At 46.3% G+C, this 22,822-nt stretch overlaps 1 protein-coding gene across 1 annotated transcript in view; it reads right to left on the bottom strand.

Annotated features, from left to right (window-relative positions):
* ADGRB1 (adhesion G protein-coupled receptor B1) overlaps positions 1 to 22,822 on the bottom strand; it is a 210,591-nt gene that overhangs the window by 88,438 nt on the left and 99,331 nt on the right. The gene's annotated exons all lie outside the window — the stretch shown is intronic.

The following is a 22,822-nucleotide window of genomic DNA, read 5'->3' as shown; positions in this document are numbered from 1 at the left end:
TCCATCCCCCCGGGCTGCCCATAGCACCTCCCCATCCCTGTAGCCCACATAGCCCATGCCCGCACGCGTAACTGCACAGCCTTGTCCCACACACACACTGTGTGGATGCACAACCTTATAGCCTTGTGATGTACACCCAACATAAGGATGCATAATCCTATAACCCTGTCCCACGTATTATACACGCCTCCTTAACCCTATAGCCCCGTCCCGCATATGTTATAGATACCTCTTTAACCCTATAGTCCTATCCCGCATATGTTATACACACCTCCTTAACCCTATAGTCCTGTGACATGGCCCCTCCCTGGCAGTGTTCAAGGCAAGGTTGTAAGGTGTTCCTGCCCATAGCAGGGGGTTGGAACTGGATGAGCTTTAAGGTCCCTTCCAACCCAAATCATTCCGCGTTTCTATGGTGGCATACGCCCCACGTGAGGATGCACAATCCTATAGCTCTGTCCCACATATATTATATACACCTCCTTAATCCTACAGCCTTGCCCCACTTACTCTGTATATGGATGCATAACTTTATGGATTTGTCTCACACACTCACTATGTGGATGCATAACCCTATATCCCTGTGACGTGCACCCCATGCATGGATACATAATCCTATTGCTGTCCTACATAACCCAAATATACACCTCTCATGCTATAGCCTTGTCCTGCATATCCTAAATATGGATGCATAACCCTATAGAGCTGTCCCACACATGATACACACCTTAACTTTCCTCATAACTCCATCCCTCATCCTATATACACCATAGCCCTGCTTCACACCGTATAGAAGTGTCCCACCCATCTTGCCCCCTACATAGATGTCCCCCAGCCACATGAGCCCCACATGGGGGTGCACCCCTTCCCCACACCAATTACTCGAATATATGACTCCACTTCTCCCCCACACCTTCCTCACCCCCCATAACCTCCCCCAATTACACCCCCTTTCCATGTTCCCTCCCTGGGAAGCTCTCCAGGGCTAAGATCCCCATATAGGCCATGACAGGACTCCCCTTGGATGTCCCCTGCACCCCCACAGCTCTAGGCATGGCAGGAATGCCCCTGCTTCATGGGGTGATGCTTCAAGACATCAAAGGGACAGAGTCCCTGCTTTCTTATGGCATCTTTTCAGCCTGAGAAAGAACAGCAGAGTGGGGAAGGAGTCATAGGTGGGAAAGGCGACATGTGAAGCTGGCCTTCATCCCATAGATGGGATGCCTCCCTCAGGAAAGTTACTGCAGCTCCATCTCCATGTGAGCACTAAGGGCTAAGCCAGAAACAGGGAATCTTATGTTCTGGCTCGCATGAGAAGGTACAGTCGTCACCTAAAAAGTACAGTCATTCTCCACCCATTGCTTTTATCTCTTGTCCAGATCACTCTCTTGAAATGTGGTCACACAGAGGGTGGAAATGAAGAGAGCAAGTGCAGAAATGCCGTGGATGGGGAGAAGGTCGGGATCTATGTGGATAACCTGGGCTTCACTGGAGCCTGGGATGTGGAAGCAGAGCTAGAGGGCCGTATGCCTTCACTGGAGGAACATGGGTGTAATATGTCCCCTCTCCACATCTGACTGTCCTTCGAGGAGGGACCAAAGCAGGAATGCCATCAGCAAGCTCAAGGCAGCTCCAGATGGAGCCAAGCTGCTCGTCAGCCTTAGGTGCATCACAGATGGCCTGAACTTCTCTGTACTGCTGACTCCAATAGACCAGCCTTGCATTGCAGAGAAGGCTTTTGCAGGTCTTGACTCCGTGCACACACTGACACATTCCTCACACAACGAGACAGAGCATCCCTCCACCTCCACCGTGCAAGAACGCACTGGGTACCAACAGGGTAACAGAGCATCAACACGTGCTGTTGATTCTGTTGTGATGATCTGCTCGGATCCAGTGTAATACGTGACACTGAGCCTTCCCAAATTAGCTCTGTTTCATATTAAAGCACTTTCCATAGCTAAATAAATAAAGCCAGACTATTTTTACTGTAGAAGTTGTCAGCGACGCACACAACAGTTTTGCTTTCTTCCTGAATGTCTGGACCCTGCTGCATGTCAATGCAGACATATATCTGTCTTCCCAGGATAGTCAGCCCTGCACATGCTCTTCTGCTGAGCTAAGGCACATCATCCTGGGTTCAAACTGAAACAGGGGGAGTTCAGCTTGGATATAAGGAAGAAGTTCTTTACTGTGAGGGTGCTGAGGCACTGGACCAGGTTGCCCAAAGAAGTGGTGAATGCTCCATCTCTGGCAGCCTTCAAGGCCAGGTTGGACAGAGCCTTAGGTGACGTGGTCTAGTGTGAGGTGTCCCTGCCCATAGTAGGGGGTTGGAACTGGATGATCTTAAGGTTCTTCCCAACCCAAACTAAGCTATGATTCTCTGATTCTGTCTCATGGAGAACCTCAGGTCCAGGCATCATGCTTTGGCCTCTTCCATTCACCACCACCCTACTTGGAAGGGACTAAGAGATCCAAGGCCAATCTCAGAGGGAATATGAATTCCCTGTTCTCCCCTATACGTATTGCCTGTACTTCCAAGAACTACATTAGCCAGTTCTGTTTATTCACTGTCACCAAGACAAATCCCTTATTTACACTGTGTGCAAATAAAGACAAATGCTCACACTCTACCAACCAGTTCTGGGTTCTCCTAGAAAGTATTCATTTAGCTTGACAAGATCTATTTTGCGTAAGCTGATTGCTATTAATTTCTCTGTTTTAATGAGCATGCTATTATTCAATTATAATCATAATATTACCCACAATCCCTTCATTTTGGATGGTGTGTTATTGTGCCTAGGACAGATGTGAGGCAGGCAGCTCTGAAGTGAATCTGTGGTGCTTACAGACACACTCCTCTCTCCAGACTTTGGGGACAATTCCACCCTTCCTTTACAAAAGAGTAATGATCCCCTATTAACCTTAACCTGTTCTTTAAACACTCCTGCATGCAAAATTCCTCCGTCTTGTTTCTCTTCAAAAGATTCCACTTTGTTAGATGATGGATAGCATGTTTTCCAGCTGCTGGGGTAATGAAAAGTATTTCATTAGCCTGCAATGGGGATTAAGTAACCAGGCTCTCTTCCAGCTACAGAATACAGGCATTTATAGCAATTTCTGTGTTATTATAAATAAAACTGTCATTTCTAGTTAGTAACAACCCAGTGCCATTAGGATTTATTTGGGGTTTACTATACTCTAAATTTAACTTTTGATTTATTTCAACCACAATGAAAGCCTAACTTTTAGGTTTTCCTATCTTTTTCAAGCTTTTACTTTATATTGCTTGCCATCAAGTTACCCTTCGCCTGTATCTCTACAACAGCTTTTACTTTACCTCTAAAGCAGGCTGCTGTTGGGTTTTGCAGATAGAATCGTAGAATCACAGAATGGTTTGGGTTGGAAAGGACCTTAAGATCATCCAGTTCCAACCCCCTGCCATGGGCAGGGACACCTCACACTAGACCATGTCACCCAAGCCTATGTCCAGCCTGGCCTTCAACACAGTAATGGAGCATTCACCACTTCTCTGGGCACCCTGTGCCAGTGCTTCAGCACCCTTACAGTAACGAACTTCTTCCTTATATCTAACTTGAATTTCCCCTCTTTCAGTTTGAACCCATTACCCGTTGTCCTATCACTACAGTCCCTGATGAAGAGTCCCCCTCCAGCATCCTTGTAGCCCCCTTCAGACACTGGAAGCTGCTCTGGGGTCTCCACGCAGCTTCTCTTCTCCAGGCTGAACAGCCCCAACTTTCTCATACAGGAAGTGCTCCAGCATCCTTTTGGCCTCCTCTGGACTTGTTCCAACAGCTCCGTGTCCTCCTTATGCTGAGGACACCAGCACTGAGCACAGTGCTGAAAGTGGGGTCTCAGGACAGCAGAGTAGAGGTTCATTTGTAATTTCTTATTATTATGATGATGATTTCTGTTATTACTATTGCTATTACTAATATCATTACTATTTCATTGAGGTTTTTTTAGTGCTCTACTTATCTTTTTCATATATGGCTGTGTGGATATCTACAAAAGCACTCTTGAAACATCTACTTATCCTTAACGTTTTCTTCCTAAGGAGGCTTTTGCAACAAACAGACACGCTGAAAGCTCTCATTCTTAAAGCATCAAATACATGCACGTTGACACACACGTACACCCCTTGCCCCCAAGCAATTTGAACTTTCTTGAAATGTGTGAATAGAATTGCCTTAACATCGCTTTCAATGCTGAAACCCAGCTTTGTTCATTTCCCAGCTTTCAGAGTAGATGAGGACAGATCTGGGCCATGCATCAACAGAAGCAACCTCATCAAAAAGAAGGAATCTGAAAGCCTACCAAACCAGGAAAAACCCAGGGGAGGTATCAGCAAACAAATAACACTCCCTAGGTGCTGTGCCTGGCCTCACGCTCTTGTGGTAGAGACACTGACAGCACAGCAGTGGATGCATTATCAGAACAAAGTCTATCCAGGGCCAAAGCCACACTTGGCACAGTCTGATATCCATTTCTAGATGCACATACAGAAAAAGGACGTAGCGATATCTAGGTGGAAAGCAAAAGAGAAAACTCTTGCTCTTCTAAGACCCAGTCTGATGCCTGTGTATCTATCCCATTGGATTCAAAGAAATCAAACGAATCAAAACCATCCACTTTTTACTTGGAAAGCTGCTATAAATCCTATGAAAGATGGGTGCTGTGGGACGTGCTGAGTCAGAAACGTGGTATAAATCACCTCAGAATAAGCCCAAGTATGCCATTTAATAGAAAATGGAGATCTGGCCCTCATTACTAACAGTGATTATTAATTGATGATTATCAGTTATTAACCTACTCAGAATATTCAGATGCTCTAAAAAGCATGTCCATTCCTCTGGTTTTAAACTCCTCAGATGAATAACTCTTCTCTCAACCTTTCCTTTCTCTCTACAAATCTATTTAATTACCTATTCTCATTGCCTTGCCACCCTTTTTATACGAACATCTCTGCACCCTTTTGAGATGTAGCTTGGAGATGGGTTGGGGAAATGTGATAGGACAAGGGGGAATAGGTTTGAACTAGAATAAGGTAGATTTAGGTTAGATATAAGGCAGAAGTTCTTTACTGTGAGGGTGCTGAGGCACTGGCACAGGGTGCCCAGAGGAGCTGTGGCTGCCCCATCCCTGGCAGTGCTCAAGGCCAGGTTGGATGGGGCTTGGAGCACCTTGCTCCAGTGGAAGGTGTCCTTGCCTGTGGCAGAGGGTTGGAACTGGATGAGCTTTAAGGTCCCTTCCAACCCAAACCATTCCATGATTCTTTGATTTGTGGATACGAGGACATGACAAGGGAGCCAACAGCCCCTTTTCACTGTCCATGTGCTACCATGTGGCAAGAGGCAGGCAAACCTCAGTCTTTAGAGATCTGTTTGAAAGGTTTCTTGTGTATTGCTCCATCACAAGGGCTAACCAATGCATCATCTATAGGTTTGCTCATTGTTTCGCTTGGGCAAAGTGCCAATATTGCCTTATTACCAGTGTGGATATGCTATTCTGAACCCTCCTTCAAGTCTAACTTCTGGATTCAGCCTGTGTCTCTTGGTTTAAAATTAATCTTGAGTCCAAGAGCTGAGAAACTCCTAAAAATGCACAATTCATTTGAAACTCGAAACCTTCAAAATCACAGCTGTACTGATGTGAAATCGTGTGAAAAATGCCAATCTTGTGATTTCAGGTGGCCCTGTTCATAGTTTCAGTGTTTGAGCCTGTCCAGCGTTAACTGCTGCAGATGATATATTCAATACCACCAGAAGATATCTAATGGAATCTCTCCGTGGTCCAGGGAATCACATCTGAGGGAGTTTTGTTCATGTTGGATGCAGGCAGCATTCTGCACATGGGTGTGTAGGTTCAGCAAGCAAGTATTACCAACAGCCTCATAGTTCAGGGCAGACTTGAAATCCTAAAAGATTCAAATCACTGAATTTTGTAACATAAAGTTGGCTCCACTGGGATCTGTTCAAGTTACAAAACAGAGATATTACGAAATGGGCATATTGCATATTTGAATGTAAAATACTTTCTTCACGGACCTGATTAAAAGCTGTAGAATTAAATGCTACATTAATGAACAGGTCCATAAGGGAAGGCGCATGTGTGTGCTGGCGTGTGCATGCCTGTGCATCTGTAGATCAATCCCGAGCCTTTGTATGCTCAGCAAAAGCTTTAATTCTGCAGAAAAAATAAACTGGGTTTGTAATGTAAAACATGGGCTCAGAGCTCAGTGGAGAAGAAAAAGAGCGGAATCTGAGTTATTCACAAATATTGAATCCAGGTACGCTAATAAGGAAGCAGAATTATTTCCATGCAGTCTCAAGAGGGGAGGGAAGACGGAGGAACTTTACTAAAGGGAAAACGTGGGCAGAATATTAGGGAACAGTGCAGTGAGACTGATTGCTAACCAGTCAAAGAGGAACTGTAGAAATCCCCCAAGCAGACTGGTGTAAAGAACATTGTACTGGGAAGGGTAGCAGGAAACCTGACAAATCCTTTCTGTCTCTAGTGCCTATGGTCAGATTCATCTCCAGTGTGGTTCCAATGATGTTCCACAAGAAAATGTTTCACCATATGTTACAACACGAGCATGAACATTGAGCACTTGATGGGGAAAAGCAATTAAGCACTGTCTTGTAGATTTAAATAGGAGCTAAACACATGCTTAAGGACTTTCTCAAATAGAAATGCTATTCTGGATCGGAATTTGCACAAATGGAAAGCCTGTGCTGTGGGAAGAGGCAGGGATCACAGAATCACAGAATGGTTTGGGTTGGAAAGGACCTTAAAATCATCCAGTTACAAACCCCTGCCATGGGCAGGGACACCTCACACTAGACCATGTCGCCCAAGGCTCAGTCCAACCTGGCCTTGAACACTGCCAGGGATGGAGCATTCACAACTTCCCAGGGCAACCCATTCCAGTGCCTCACCACCCTCACACTAAAGAACTTCTTCCTTATATCTAACCTGAACTTCCCCTGTTTCAGTTTGAACTCATCACCCCTTGTCTTATCACTCCAGTCCCTGATGAAGAGTCCCTCTCCAGCATCCCTGTAGCCCCTTTCAGATCAAAAAGCAGCTGTAAAAAATGGGGTATTATATTTGAGACTTCAATAATACAAACGATCTCCAGAGGTTTCTTCCATCCTCAATGATTCTGTGATTCTCTACTACTTGCTTCACACGAACCATTCCCCCCCTTACTAACCAAGCAGGTCATGCAAGTGCCTGGCGTGCCTCCAGCTGGCAGATTGATTATTAATTTGGAGAACGAACCAGAGATGAAGTCAAAGTTAATCCTTTTTGTGGGATTCCCAAAAGCAATTTTCATTTCCAGCCAAAGGCTGCCCCAGAGCGTCTCTCAAACACTTTGGCTCTGCACAATAGCTCGGCATGAGAAAGAAATGTACAATCATTTTCTGCAGCAAGTGTGTGAGAGTCATCATTACTGCAGGACCTCAGGGCTAGATTAAAAAGGGGATGGTGCCTGGGAAAAAGGGACATGAAAAGGTTTACACCTTTTGAATAACAATAAAAAATGCTTCAACATTTTATTTATCTACATAGACTATAGATATAATTGATATAAGATTTAAATAATAACAAAATCGTTGATTTGCTGCTAAAACAGGCGTAAAAGATGTCATGCCAGATAGGTAAATGCTGAAACAAGTTGAACACGACACTAAATATGGGCTAAAATCAATCTTTAACACTCCAGCTGCTTGGGAAGTTTTGGATGCTGCCAGTGCCAAAAGAGTAATTGTGCTCTGGTTAGTTTAGACCTTCCTAAGAAGTGAGTAAAAGTCACAAAACTCTGTCACAAGGGTCATGCTATTATCCAAGAGATAACTCATCCTTTTTGTGATCAATGCACTGATTCAAAGCCAGGCTGAGCTCTCGGTTATGCTACTGAACACCCTGTGAGACATCTCACACATCCAGGAGGACAGTCTAGGCTTACTGGAGCAAAACCTATCCACCTAAAACCCCTATGCACTCCTGTGTCCCTGAATTTGAAGTGTAGTGGAGACATCCACGTAACCTAATCTGAAAACTGAAGCTCCAGTGCAATAACTGTTTCTTATTACATCTAATCTCAGTGTACAACGAGTGTAGGAAAGAAATTGTGCATCATCAACCTCATTTAGCTCACAGCCCAGAAAGCCAGCCATATCCTGGCTGCGTCATGAGAATCTTGACCAGCAAGTCAAGGCAGGGGATTCTCCCCGTCTACTCCATTCTCATGAGACCCCCCCTTCAGTTCTGCATCTAACTCTGGGGCAACAGCACAAGAAGGACGTGGAGCTGCTGGAGAGAGTGCAGAGGAGGCCATGGAGATGCTGTGAGGGTTGGAGCAGCTCTGCTCTGGAGCCAGGCTGAGAGAGCTGGGCTGGGGCAGCCTGGAGAAGAGAAGGCTCCTTAAGGGGAGACCTACCTTTTTGCAGCCCTTCAATGCTAAAAGGTGAGTTATAAGAAAGTCGAGGACAGACTTTTTAATAGAGCAATAGAACAAGGGGTGATGATTTTAAACTAAAAGAGGGTAGATTCAGACTAGATCTAAAGAAGAAATTCTTCACAATGAGGGTGGTAAAACGCTGGCACAGGTTGCCCAGAGAAGTGATTGATGCCTCATCCCTGGAAACACTCAAGACCAGGCTGGACAGGGCTCTGAGGAACCTGACCTAGTTGAAGATCATACTATCATATCATACCTCATAGCAGCCATTCAGTATCTGAAGGGAGCTTGTAAGAATGCTGAGGAGGGACTATTCATTAGGGACTGTAGTGATAGGACAAGGGGTAATGGATACAAACTTAAACAGGGGAAGTTTAGACTGGGTATAAGGAAGAAGTTCTTCTAGGCTGAGGAAGTTGGGGCTGTTCAGCCTGGAGAAGAGAAGGCTGCATGGAGACCTCATAGCAGCCTTCCAGTATCTGAAGGGGGGCTATAGGGATGCCAGGGATGGACTATTCATTAGGGACTGTAGTTATAGAACAAGGGGTAACGGATTCAAACTTAAACAGGTGAAGTTTAGATTGGATATAAGAAAGAAGTTCTTTACTGAAGGGTGGTGAGGCACTGAAATGGGTTTCCCAAGGAAGCTGTGAATGCTCCATCCTTGGTGGTGTTCAAGGACAGGTTGGACAGAGCCTTGGGTGTACATGGTCTAGTGTGAGGTGTCCCTGCCCACGGCAGGGGGGCTGGAACTAGATGATCTTAAGGTCCTTTCCAACCCAAACTATTCTATGATTCTATGAAGATGCCCCTGCTCACTGCAGAGAGTTTGGACTAGACAACCTTTAAAGGTCCCTTCCAACCTAAACCATTCTATGGTTCTATGATAAGGAAACTCAGACACACAAAGGAGATGCAACTGGATACAGCCTTGTAAGAAGGCACTACCAGAGCTCTGGGTCTGGAGCAAGCAGTCACTTCTGAAGTGACTGAGCAGCATTGCCAACAGTCACTAAACGCACCCATGCATCCTTTGTATTCTTCAGAGGAAGAAAACAAACCCCATGATCTCTGGAGCCACTCTGAAACTTTATGCTCAGCTGCTGAGATTGTTCTGTCTCCTAATGCGTTCCGTTTGGCACTGATGCCTTTTGCTTACCCTACCCCAGCAGCACAGACCTGGCACTGAACAAAACAGTTTTTTGCAGGTAGGAAGGAATCAATAATCATATTAGCAAGTATTATTAAATTAGCTCTTTAGAAAAAACAATGAAAATGGAAAAAGGGGGAGGGGGGAAGTCTAATATTGATCCAGTTGCATCATGTAAGGAAATTGAAAACAGAGCAGGAATATTAATTCTTTCAGAGGACCCTTATTCAAGGTGTTTTCAGATGATTTGCTTCAAAACTGACTTAAGAAAAATCAAGACAATGGTGATTTAAGAAATGATTCATAATCTATGGGATATAGGGATATTTGGGATGTTCTCCAGGTTCTGTTTGTGTATGGGGGAGGGAGGGACAGGAAGAGAAAGTTATAAGGAGGTTAAAAGCAAAGCCTTTCCCAGCCGTGAATTCATAATCACCGCTAACTGGATTGGAGCATTTTGCAGGGGACAAGGTTACTTACTATCTGCAAATTAGCCCCAGAAAGAGACAGAAACAGCCCATATGCAGCATCCAGTCTGAAGCCTTAATTACCATAAACAATGTTAAAATGCACAAAGAAATACATATCACCATTGAAATAAAGCATATGGCTGGCTAAATACCCTTAAGATTATCTGGAGATAATCTTTTCAGGCACCATAAGTACAGCTGACACTGAGCTGTAATGACTCTCATCAGAAGGCCACGCCATCCCACCGGAGAGGAAGCTCAGCACTTCCCAACATCATCAGACTCCTGGGCTTTGGACTCTGCTGTTTGAAATCCAGAGCATGTGGTTGATAATTAATGAGCTCTTTCCCCCTGTACATCCCTGCTCCACAGCTCCAGCAGAAGGCCTGAAATGCAGACACAGAATCATAGAATGGTTTGAGTTGGAAAGGACCTTAAGGTCATTCAGTTCCGAACTCCTGCCATGGGCAGGGACACCTCACACTAGACCGTGTTACTCAAGGCTCGGCCCAACCTGGTCTTGAACACTGCCAGGGATGAAGCATTCACATCCTTGGGCAACCCATTCCAGTGCCTCACCACCCTCACAGTAAAGAACTTCTTCCTTATATCTAACCTGAACTTCCCCTGCTTCAGTTTGAGCCCATCTCCCCTTGTCCTACCACTACATCGTCTCTTACAGATGAAACTTGCACCATGCCTTGGTGTCTGAAGACCTGCCTCTGTACAAGGAAGGGTGGCGTAGGAGAGAATTTTGTCACTGGGTCCATACCCTGTGATTCCATTGCTCTTCTCATTCCCTGCCAGATTTCCTCTCCAAAGGCAGCCACAGAATACATGTTTCATTGGGATGGACTCCCAGAAGGTCCACTCTGCCCTTATGTCCTACTCAGTAAACCACTGAACAATCCTTACTGTGAAAGTCGAAGTTTTCATACAAAAGACCTGATACCATATAGAGAAATATATAGAGAGAAGAAATAGCAAAACTAAAGATACTGCTTGTGTTCTTGGTCTTTAAACCAGAAACAAACGTGAAAATCGCTGTGAGCTGTCACAATATTCATGTTGCAGAGGAAACCAGTTCAACACCTCCTGCACATCGAACCTGGGGAAATACTCCTTCCTGACCCACAGTTAATAATACAGATCTGATCTCTTCTGCAGCATCACAGCCCAGCTTACACACATCAGGAATTTGGCTTGAAATATCATGAGAATTTCTTTTCTTTTCGTATCTGAGATCTTTTTGTCTTGTGGATTTTCACCTTTAAAAGGATGACATTTTCAAGGTCCTCTACAGAACCCTGCGAAATAGAAACAGAAAAGCCTACAGCTCCCTGTAATCCCATGACTTCATGGCTTTGCAGAAAGAGAAAAATCATCCTCAGATTTAGCTACGTTGCAAACACTGGTATCATCAGGTCTGCTCACCTGTCAGTGACTGCAGAAGATGACCTTGGACTACCTTCCACAATAAATCAGAGTTTTCTCTGTCCAATTCTTTATCCTCTGCTTTTAAACTTGTTATTGCTGAAATCTCCATTACGGCATTTCTGGTATCTCTCCAATACAAGATGCTCTTGTCATAACTTCTAATCCTATTTTGGGGCAAAGCTGCCTCATTGGAGCTTTTCTGCTACCCCAGAATATCAGAGCAATAAATAGCTCATTAGATATCAGGATTGTTTAGGGATGAAGGTGAAAACAGGAGGTATTGTAAACAGAGGTTGGGACTTGCTGAAGTCGACTTTCCTTAGTGAAGTGTACCACTGGGACAAGTGGGGAACAGAAAGATGAACAGTGAGATGGCTGGTCTCATTAACATATAGGGCTCCTTTCCAACAAAGGACAAGGTGAAATCAGTGAGTGATGTATCTGTCTCCCTCCCACCCCTACGTGACATTCACAGCTGCTTATCCAGGCTTTGCAGGACTGTTCTCTCCAGGAGCAGCTCCTCGGGTGTCCTTGACTAGAGAAAGCTTGCATAGAAATGTTTTAGCAGGTCTTGCAAAGCAAAATCGGGTGCCAGAACTGTGCTGGATGGGCTGTCACCCACTTGTGCCACCCTGAACACCCTCCTGAAGCTGCCTGTTCTAACAAACATGCAGAAAGAGTGTGTGTTCCAGCTGGACATGAAAAAGTCTCAGTTTCTGTACCAGCTTTCCAGCTGTAATTTCTCAATTACAATGAGGTGCCTGACACCTTATAAGCTTGTGGCTTGTTATGCACTTAGTCCCTCTCATGCTAGGAAGACTCAAACCGGATCATGGTCCAAAAGATGGGATGGACTCAGCTTTTCTCTTTCAAAAAGGATGCAGCTCTTCATTAGGGATTGTAGCAACAGGACAAGGGGTGATGGGTTTAAACTTAAATGGGAGAAGCTCAGGTTGGATATAAGGAAGAAGTTCTTTTACCGTGAGGGTGGAGAAGTGCTGGAACAGGTTGCCCAAGGATGTTGTGAATGCTCCATCCCTGGCAGTGTTCAAGGCCAGGTTGGACAGAGCCTTGGGTGACATGTTCTTGGGTAACACCTTAGGTGTGAGGTGTCCCTGCCCATGGCAGGGGGTTGGAAGTGGATGAGTTTAAGGTCCTTTCCAATGCAAACCATTCTACAATTCTAAGATTCGATGATTTCAAACCAGGCTTTAACCTATTCCGTGCTGCAGGCGATCCTCTCTCTCTGCCTTCTCCAACAGCCAGTATTCCTATGATCATTTTGGAGAAACTGGGAGTTTCCTGGTTACACAGAAAACAATATTCAATGCCCAGAAGTGATAAGCAGCAGCCTTGTCACATGTACTGAATACATGTCAGGGAAGAGCCTCAGAGGAACCGAGTGCATTAGCAGAGAACACTCTTCCATGCCTGGACCTCATGGCCCCATGCTTAAATCTCATGGGAAAGGAGGCTTAGGAAGTGTGGAGAAACAAGGTAGTAAATGCTTTTACTTAATGTACCAGATGCCAAGATAAATGTAAGACATTGCAGCCAATGGTTAACAAGCTGGAACCGCTCCCATTGGCTAGTCAAGGATATACAAATGCACTTGGTTTTAAGTCAGAGAAAGCAATATAGACATCTGGTAGGAGATACCTCACATCCTCTTTAGGGTATGGTTAGGCTGCCTTAGGTATGTAAGCATCCATGTCCTGTTTGCCATTCAGCACTTTCACCTTCTAAGATGACCCCCAAAGAGCTGAAAAGGACTCAGAGCTTCACAGAGCCATAACCCAAAGGTCAGGAAAGCAGAAGGATGGTTATGCGGCATGGGGAGATGACCACAATCATCATCCCATGGTTGCTCACACCAAACCCTAGCAATGACGGGGCACTAGGCTTGTCCAGCTGGAGAATTTGAACCTTATAGAATCATAGAACCAAGCAGGTTGGAAAAGACCTTTAAGATCATCAAGTCCGACCATTACCCCAGCATTGCCAAAGCCACAACTAAACCATGTCACTGAGGGCATCATCCACACGGGTTTTGAACACTTCCAGGGATGGTGATTCCACCACTGTTCCAATACCTGATCATCCTCTCTTTCCCTTTTCAGCCTTACTCTCTGAATTGGCCCTAGCAATCTCTATGCTCTTCCAACTTTACATGGCAAAGTCAGGGATGCAGAGACACAGACTGCCTCTTGTCTGCCTATAAACAGCACTTCACAAAACAGCAAACAAACACTGCTCCCAGTGTCCCAGCCCTGTCTGGAAGAGTACAGGAGGCTCCAGGGCCAGGTTGGGAAGAAGGATGGCTCTCTTGCCACCAAAACACTAGCTCCAGGGTACAGTGCTTCTCAGAAGCCTAAATCAGAGACTGTTAATGGCTGAGTGCAGGGCTAGTGGATAAAGAGACAAAGAAGAATAAATCAGGCAGATGACAGAGGGGCTGGGAATAGGAGGAGGTAGCAGACGGTAAAAGACATTAAATCAAGAAGGCAAATTAAGGTGCTGCAGGCAAAGATGAAGATGCTGGATTAAAGATTAACCGTAACCAAGTGGGAGATGCAGTCCTTTAAAGGTACAGATTACTTCACCGCACTTAGCAAAACCCCTCACAAATCTCCAAAGAATAAAGTCCTCACAGATGCAAGTGGATCATAGGAACATATAGCTGGGAACTCTGGATAGCTTCATGCTCCAGTGTCTCCAGATGAAAACAGGCATTAAAAGCAGAGCAAGAGCAATCACCCTAGAAAATGGAAAGTCCTGTGCTGGCTGAGGCAAAGGGTGCAAAAAGTCCTTTGGGAAGGTCTTGGCATTGTACAAACACATTTTGGGGGTATTTTGAAATCAGTCCGGATCCCTGGGAGCTGCTGAGCCCTTTGGGGCTGCCTGTTCACTGAGCATTTCCTAATTCATGTCTTGCCAAATAGCTGCAGAGGAATGGTGGGTGAGATTCAAGCTCACCTCTCACACCTCAGCACACATCCCCATCAAACTGCAAGCAGGTGAAGCAGGTCACCTTCCAGCTCAGCCACTGGGCACAAAAGATACCCATCATGGTACATTATGTGTCTGTACCATTTCACAGCATCACTCTGGGATTGCTGGGGTGAAGGTTGCTTATGCATTGGCACCCCTTTTTAACACAAGCAACTCACTTTATGCAGTGGTGCGTCTAAGACCTTGTTCCTCTTTGTCAGGGATTGTAGTGATAGGACAAGGGGTGATGGGTTCAAACTGAAACGGGGGAAGTTCAGGTTAGATATAAGGAAGAAGTTCTTCACTGTGAGGGTGGTGAGGCACTAGAAGAGGCTGCCCAAAGAAGTGGTAAATGCTCCGTCCCTGTCAGTGTTCAAGGCCAAGTTGGACAGAGCCTTGGGTGCCATGGTTTAGTGTGAGGTGTCCCTGCCCATGGCAGGGGGTTGGAACCGGATGATCTTAAGGTCCTTTCCAACCCAAACCATTCCATGATTCTATGATTCTACAGAATAAGGAGGGGGCATGGAAGAGTTGAACTGGGGTAATGGGATTCACTGTTTTAAAACCCTGAGGCGTTTTTATCATTTCTTTCAAACACACTAACAAAGTTCTCCTGGGCAACACAGACTTGTAATGACAATAACAGCAGGTTACTTTGGGCTGTATTAGCCTGTCTGTTATGGTCCAACCTTGCTCTTTGGACAGGCAGAGCTTTGAGCCTCAATGTTATCAACACAACTGCCCCATGATCAGAAACATCAAAACCAAAACTCACTTCAAGCCTCAAGCTGCATGTCAGTGGGCTCTGAGGAGCAATTAGGGTGTCAAGGAAGCAGGAGAGAGTAGCAAAAGGCATGCATATAGGGATGCTGGTTTGTAGATGAGAAGGTTTGGTCATCGTGAGTTCATCTTGCTGCACTTCATTCTCTGCCTGTGCTTTCCTTTGCTTCTTCCTCTCTCTTCGGCCTCCTTTTCCTCTGCACTCTGCAAAAGGAGCGTTTCATGGAAGCAGAGCAGCCGAGAGCAGCAGAGCTCAGAGCCCTTTGAATGTGTGGAATGCCTCCCTTGCTCCCAGCTCCAATTTTGGAAAGCAACATCTGCCCGTTCCTGAAGGTCATTTTGATCCTGGTTCAGGGATGCTGCATCGCTGCTCGCCACCTCCTCATTGTTATTCTGTGCCTATAGCCACTATAGATGTCCTGTCACATTATATGCTAGTTTGTTACAGGGTTTGGAATGGAGGGGGTATATAAAGTGGAAAACAAACCGCAAAAGCCCACCCTGGTATGACCAGTGTGATTTCTGACTTGCATTATGTGGGTGCAGAAAGGGATCTACAAGAGAGTTTGCTTTGGATTTACATTAGCAGAAGAGGAGGAAACCTCTGTGAAATCAAGAAGATGCTAATGCAGTGAGGGGGCTGCTGCGCTAGGGGCTAAATAAATGCTGATAAATAATGCTGATGTTTAAAATCCTACCCCCTCTCCTTGAACAACCTGTCCCAGCCCTCCTGAGTGCTGATCAGATGGTTTCCCACCAGGGGATCGATGTAAACAGCTCCCAGGTGGGCAGGACTGGGATCAATCAGAGGGAGAGGGTGAGATCCCTCTGTGGAGCTGCGCTGCTCAGCTGGGATCAGAGCAGCAAGCACAGAGGAGGCTGGATTCTGCCCCAAGCCGTGCTGCCGGGGACGGTACCTTGACCCACTTTGACATGCATGACATCAGTGAGGATGCAGGGATGCAGAAAGCCACAGATACCAAAGCTCATGGAAATCAGGGAGCAACGGAACAAACTTCCCTCTTCCAGCCTGCTAAAAGCCTGGGTGTACTGGCAGGCGGCTGAAACACAAATCAAACTCCAGACCTGCAAAGCTGGCAGCGGTTTTCCTGCTGGAATATTCCCCTGCTGTGCAAGCCCAATGTGGACAGCGTGACTGCTGTCAGGTCTGCTCTAATTCCCACTTTCCCGATGGATGTGGCTGGGAGGAAAGGCACGCCTGACCTGCAGACATGGCATCCCGGCATGGTGCAAAGAGCAGGAACAAGGAGCGGAATGACACGGATCTGCCTGTGCTTTCCTTAGGAAAGCAGGTCACGGGGGAGGAGGGGGAGTCATTTCCCAGCTTTGCTGCTGCAGATGTATTTAACTGAAGCTCCGCTGGTAATCAAACACTCTGCCAGCCCCTGGAATGCAGGCAAAGAGGGATTGCTATCAAAGTCTTTTAAACCCACTTTCTGCTAATGAAAATGGCTTTCAGAGCTGGTGGAAGCCTCTCTCCTCCCAGCAACACTTCTTCATTAAGCTTTATCCTCCTTCCTCCCCCATCCTGCCTTACCTCTACATCTGGGCAACGCAAAGGACAGAGTGTTCCCTAAGGAACGCAGAGAGCGGACTTGATCTCGCGCTTCCATCAGCATCCTTACCCTCAGCCAAACTGCTTGTCCAAATTGGACAGATGTTGCAGCATCTGTGCAAGCTTGCACTTGACTGTCTGCTGTGTTTTATGTGCTGAAGCTCAGCTGAGCTGCAGTGACAAGCTTTGTAGGGGCTCAAAGAGTATTCATTCAATGGGGAGTTTCTGCCTTAGTGGGAAGAGGTGGAAATACTCCCCAGCTAATTAAATACTTGGCAATTAGAAGCGGCACAAATGATGACTGTGCTGGATAAAGCAATTTATACTGAAATACGTCTGTGCTGTCCTGTCTGTGGTTTGCAGCTCCATCCCTGGTGGTGTTGAAGCCCAGGTTGGACAGAGTCTTGGGTGACATGGTTTAGTGTGAGGTGTCCCTGCTTATGTCAGGGCGGTTGGCACTGGATGGTCTTCAGGTCCTTTCCAACCCAAACTATTCTACAATTCTGCTAGCCAAAGGCACTTAGCTGTGATTCAGCTTTCCACAGAGCCTGGAGGGAGCAGGATTGGGTCTATAGCTCCCAAGCTGGGAAATTCTGAAGCATCACTGAGACTCACTGAGATCATGGGTATTAAGCTGATAACAACAAAATACACTCATGACCCTCCTGAAACTCTTTTCTAAGGCCCAGGGGAGGCAAGAGACATGGGGATAAGACAGCTTGTATCGCCATCACAGATGAAATGCAGACTCTCAGAAGGAAGCTTTTATCCTCTGGCTCAGCAGAGCTGCACAATGCCAGGGTGTTGTCTCCAAAAGCCAAGCTGGGAGCTGGAGCCAGGAGTCATAAAAAGCCTGGGCTGGCAGAGGGTGAATAAGGGGGATTCCTGCTCCTGCAGCTCTCTTCATCCCATCTGGGAATGGGGAATGTCCAGAGCAAATGGGCATCAGCAATTGAAATGTCAGGGGCTGTAGCGATAAGACAAGGGGTGATGGGTTTAAACTTAGAGAGGGGAAGTTCAGGTTGGAGAGAAGGAAGAAGCTCTTCCCTGTGAGGGTGCTGAGGTGCTGGCACAGGGTGCCCAGAGAAGCTGTGACTGCCCCATCCCTGGCAGTGTTCAAGGCCAGGTTGGACACAGGGGCTTGGAGCACCCTGCTCTAGTGGAAGGTGTCCCTGCCCGTGGCAGGGCTTGGAACTGGATGAGCTTTAAGGTCCCTTCCAACCCAAACCAGTCTGTGTTTCTATTAAATGAGAGTTTCCCAGATTTTCCCTAAGGACTAAACAGCACAGATTTTGGAGAGAAGGAAATTTCTGGAGCCATCAGGGAAAGGAAACCAGTTGGGGAGAGATCAAAGGGGGCCCAAGTGTGAGTAGAGGGGTGAAGTTTATGAGAACATTTAGTTTCGTACTCAGAGGGCCTGAAAGGACAAAGGTTTGGAAACCACAGCACTAAGACGTGTGCTGCCACAGGCTTGCTGCATTCTCCCCAACCCATCTAAATGCTCCTGCCAACACTGCTGGCTTGTGAATCAAGGTCTTACACACACGCTGAACAGTGAGTAGACAGGTAGGTTAAGACCAAGGTGATGAAGCTGCTGGTCCCAGCCTTCACCCGCCCAAGGGTAACAGAAAAAGTAGAGTGGATGTGACAGCTCCCACTCCATCCTCCTGTTTGATGGGTCTTTCTTTCCTGAGATGACAAGCGCTGTCAGAGTGAAGGAGCACTGTTCACAGGCTCCCTGGCCACCTCTTGTGATTGCTTTCTTAGGAAGGAGACCAGAAGAACAAAGGTTCTCTTTGCAAGTCCTGTGTTCAGGGGACCGGAGAGCAGGTCCCCACGTGGCTGCAGGTTCAGAGCAGCAAAAACATCCTGAGAGTTACTGTCAGGTTTGCTGCATTTTGAAACCCCCTTAACCATGAAAGCCCTAAAAGTAAAGTGATGCTGATAATTTGCCTTTTCTGTGCTCCAAAATTCTCCTAAAACATTAATCTGGGTAAAGGCAAATGTTAAAGGAACTTGAGAGCTGTAAGTGACCTAGAAACGGAGGGCTTTGTTCAGCTCCAGTTGCAATAACAGCACACTGAAGGCTGTGAAATACTCCAGCACGACAGTAATAGGAGTCATGTAAGTCCTGTTTCACAGACTGCGGCAACAGCTCTTTACTGCTGCTGAAGATGTAACAGGCAGGACAATCACAGCTGCTTCCCAGATCCCAGGAGGAGCCAGCAGCGCTGGTAATTAGCAAAAGCATCTTTTGCACTTGTAAACTGACTGAATTGGGTGGCAATGAACTGGGAAGCTGGGAAATGCCCAATGCCGTGATGCTGGTTCTAACAATACAGCTGAGATGCCGATTCCCAAGTGGAGAGAAATGCAGCAGCCTCCAAGAAGTGGAGGATTTCTTAATCAAGACAAGCTCTGTCCCACAAACACGATACACTGGGATGCGATGCACCTTCCTGTCATTTCAGACATGACATTAGGAAGTATTTCTTTACCAAGAAGGTGGTCAAACACTGGAACAGGGTTTCTAGAGAGGTGGTCAATGCCCCGAGCCTGTCAGTGCTTAGGAGGCATTTGGACAATGACCTTAATAACAGTTGGACAGCTCTGAAGTGTTCAGGCAGCTGGACTAGATGATCATTGTAGGTCCTTTTTAACTGAAAATATTCTGTTCTGCCCTATTTTATTCTAATTATAGAATCATAGAATAGTTAGGGTTGGAAAGGACCTTACATCATTTAGTTTCAACCCCCCTGCCATGGGCAGGGACACCTCACACTAACCCATGTCACCCAAGGCTCTGTCCAAGCTGGCTTTGAACAATGCCAGGGATGGAGCATTCGAATTCTATTCTAATTCTAAATCTATTATATTCCACTCCATCTTATCCTATCCTATCCTATCCCATCCTATCCTATCCTACTATTTCTCATCTCCATATCATTCCTTTTGTAGGCACAGCAGTGTCCTTTGTGTCTGCTCCATCGCACCGAGCCAATGCCAGTTCTGAGCTGCAAGTTGTTTCCACCCTTGCCCTATTACAGGAGCTCAGTCAAAGCACATCCAATCTCCCCCCTCACATTAAGCTGTTTCTCTCGGGGAGGAACAGCAGATTCTCTGCTGGGACTAATCAGTGCAACTTTAATGACTGCCAAGATGCTTGTGCTGCAATACAATCGCAGCGGTGTGTGTGCTACAGCCCTTCCTATCACTGCACTCACACTGGCTCCCCACGTGCTGGCATGTGTAAATTACACCTTAGGCATCAAAAATCCCTTCCCTCCAGGTAGCTTTGCAGCTGAAGGATGATTTTCCCAGCCAGGACCCAGATCCTGCAGTCACATTAAACACAGGGAGCCCCTTTTGCATTGCCGTACGTGCAGGAGCTCTGGAGACTCTTCATGAAGCTGACTTGATTTTAGGTGTTTGGATTGCAGTGCTCCGCCTTGCTCATCACCACCAGTAACTAAACAGTCCCTTGGCATGTGCTGTTAAACATCAGCAAACTCTCCATGTATGGGATACATGGACTGGAAAGGGCCTTCCTGATCACGACAAACTTCCAAGAGCAGCAATACAACTACTGTAGTTTTCATTTGAGCCCATATGGAAGATCAAGGGAAAAAACACCCCAACTGACAGCCCAAAGACCTGTAAAAAGCCCTTTGATGCACTTGTGCCCCAAGGATGAAGTCAGATAAATAATCACCTTCATATTGATAATCCCCAGGCCAAATCCTGTGGAGTGCCCTTGAAGCTGTCGGGAGCCTTGCCGAGGTTTGAAGGATGCTCAGTATTCCTTAAGAGTTGATGTATGAGTTCAAACCACCATTAAATAAATAATAACCACAGCTAAAATAAGAGTAGCACTCTCCTGGCTCCTCACCTCCTCTGGGCTCTTGTTCTCCTAATACAGGACATAGCCAGCTTTTATTCCGAGCCACCAGCACATCCATAAGAGAGGACAGGAGATCTGAGCCGTGGCTCAGCTCTGCTCTTCCTTGGTGACAGTGGATAAATCACTCCCTCTCTTTCTCCTTCCCCACCTGCAATTGACAGCAGGGAGGTTTTTGAGCCCATAACTCATCAATGCAATTATGACCCTTTCCAATTTGGTTTCAGCTAGTGGTAGGGCGAATAAATCAACAAAAGCTGAGGGGAACTGAAGTACTTCCCACCCACTTTGCTGCCTGCACCAGAAAGAAACACTGTGCTGAAACCTGCAGAATTCACCCCAGGAAGATCTAGACTTTTGCTGTGTCAGACTCAGGGCCAACAAGCCAAGCACCAGTCTCTGACAGAGAGTGAATTTGTCCTATGGGTCTCCATCAGAGACATGCAGCAACCCCCCTGCCTGCCTTACCATCCCATCAACATTGCACATTAAACCACCCTGAGAGGCAGTTCTTGCCTAAAGCAGAAGGCAGCTCTGAAAGATTAATACCCATCTTCCAAAGGCTCATCATTGTAATCGAATCAAAGTGTTTGCAAAGCCCTGGAAAGGGCCTTGACAAGTCTGAAAATCACTATATGCCATATAATGGGGCTTTCTGACTTTGCCGTGTCAGCTATTTTTCTTCCTGCAGCTCCAAACTGAGGGTTAGAGTGGATCCCAATAAATCTAATGGTCAGGGCAAAGAGGACGTGTCCTCTTCAGGAGGAGAGTTTTGCCCATTGCCTTCCAGGAGAGCTCAGCACTGTCTGCCCTATGGGTCTGCCTTCCCCTACTCTCCCCATTCAGTCAGTAGGTTGGTTGCAAGACATTAATTGTCTCTGCAGTGGGAGAAGCTGCTGTGCTCTACATGGAGACAGCTATAGAGTGGGCTGGATGCTGTGTGCATTTGCTAAGCTGCTTTACCACGCAGCTGAGAGGCCACTGTTAGCTCAGGCAGTGGGATGTACAGGCTGGTGTCTCGTGCCATCACGCGCTCAGCCTTGCAGTGATTGCCCTGAGCATCCTTCGTCCTGTTCTGCAGTGTGAAGACTCTAATTCATGTTGTGGTACTTGCTGCTGCTCACACAACCGAGGCGTGATGGGCAGAAGAGGATGCGACGTGAGTTCATCTTACATGGATGACCAGCTCAATCCTAATGCTCATGTTTTGATCATCAGTTCTCAGCGATAAATAATAATACTTATTTTTCCTATTTACTATCACTTAATGCAGCTCCCAGCTCCAAGATTTCATGACATTTAGGAGAGCTGTCTGATGCTGTTAGCACAGCAGGCTCCGGGAAAACTGAGGCACAAAGCTTACACTGATTCACCCAGACACATAGAAAGTTCATCATTAGATGAAGGCTGTAGCCCGGGCACTGTGTCCTCTTTTCACTGCTGTGTTTGAGCAGAACGTTTCATCTCCCAGTGCGGTGCATGAGCAGTCAGGTGAAATAAAACATGCCCTTTTCTCCTCTTCAAAAATAGGGCCAAACTTCCCCCATCCTTATTCACAGCATGCCAGTTCTCTGCAATTTTCCCCCACATCCATCAGTCCTACCCACCCGTGAGCAATGCCACAGATTCATAAACCTGTCTCTGCACCCTGACCATTTCCCATGGGCATCTATCATGAAAATGAGAGCTCTGCAAGGTATCTGGGACTGGAGGAGGCAATATTCCCTATTCTCCCGCACCCCAGTTAGGTTCCTCGCTGTGGGGCAACCCATTGCTTGGGCTATGGAATAAGTGCTGGTGGCTTTTTGTGACTGATTCACACAGCAGACAAGAGACACACGAAGAATACCAACTCAAGAGGGTTTTCTTCAACCCAGTCAATAAAGAACAAACTCTTACATGGATACCAAGCCCCTCAAATTTAAGCAGCCTAAAATTATGATCATGGTGGGTGTTTTTGGCTTACATGCAAATGTAGTTCATGGATTCACTTCAAAATGAGACATTTTAAGATGTTGCTGAACTTCTT

This window comes from Lathamus discolor, chromosome 2 (genome assembly GCF_037157495.1).
Source record: "Lathamus discolor isolate bLatDis1 chromosome 2, bLatDis1.hap1, whole genome shotgun sequence".
NCBI lineage: Eukaryota > Metazoa > Chordata > Aves > Psittaciformes > Psittacidae > Lathamus > Lathamus discolor.
Note: the sequence above shows the minus strand (reverse complement) of the source record. Positions and strands in the feature narration are given on the sequence as shown.